This window comes from Cynara cardunculus (genome assembly GCF_001531365.2).
Source record: "Cynara cardunculus var. scolymus isolate 2C chromosome LG 2, CcrdV1, whole genome shotgun sequence".
NCBI classification, from domain to species: Eukaryota; Viridiplantae; Streptophyta; class Magnoliopsida; order Asterales; family Asteraceae; genus Cynara; species Cynara cardunculus.
Window position 1 is genome coordinate 59,274,476 of NC_037529.1, and position 1,177 is coordinate 59,275,652.

Genomic DNA, 1,177 nt, shown 5'->3' on the forward strand with positions numbered 1-1,177 from the left:
AGCGACTGTCCTTCCTGATACTGAGACGCGCATCACTGGACTTGAGGCTGCTCCTCTTGATGCTCCTCAGCATACAGATGTCCATCCTCTCGAGGACATCTTTGCTCATGCCAGTGACAATCCTTTAGATGTCACTGAAGGCCCCTCAGGTATTCCATCTTCCTACCCTTTCATTTATTCTAACCTTGAGCCTTCAGCTCACACTTCTACTTTTGCAGGTCTTTCTTTGATGCATCAGCCTGATGCTCAGGAAGCGACAGAGGAAGAAAGAGAAAAAGATGATGGAGGAGATGAAGAAATTGATGATGACTATGATATGTCATCTGATATCAAGCTTCTCCTTCCTACCGTTGATACCGTCCTCTCCAAGATCAACGAAGTTCACCAAGAGATGCCCCATCAAGGCGATCTTGATGCGAACTTCCTTGCCCTGCAGGTGGATGTTCAAGAAGTTCAAAGTCATCTCCTGATTCTCCAAGAAGCTGTTCAAGCCAACAACGAGGCCATTGTTGTTCTTCACAGCAGGGCTGACGATGCTCAGGCTATCACTGATCAGCAGACTGGTCTTCTTCAACAAATCCTGGATGTTGTCCGTCAACCAGCTCCAGTGATTGCACATTCTTTCTCTGCCAATGATCGCACTCAGCTCCATGAGACGCATGAGGCAATGACAACTCTAGCCAATGCTTTGCAAAGGCTGGAGGATTCAATAGTTCTCCAGCGTCAGCGCTTGGATGAACTCTCTGGCCAATTCTCTCAAGTCTTAGCCAGAGAAGGGGAGATGAGGTCCAATTCTGGTGAATCATCCGATGCTGCTCCTACGACTTCTCAGGCCGTTGGTCCAGTATCAGCTTTAGTTGCAGTTAAGGCTGAGGCTCCTAGAGCTGAAGCAATTGTTGCTCCTGTAATCCCTACCACCGAAGCTGCTCTAGCTGAGGTTGTAGATGCCATCCTTAGGGATGATGCCCATACCATCGCTGCTGCTGGTGATGATGATGATGTTGATGAAGATGAAGATGATGATGATGAAGACGATGATGAACCTGTCATTCCAGACACCGGAGATGATCTAGATGGTGACGACCATGATGATGATGAAGATGACTTTACCATCAAGTTCCAGAAGCCATCAACCATCACCAAAGGTGTTACTCTCGGGGATTCCGCATCCCAGGGG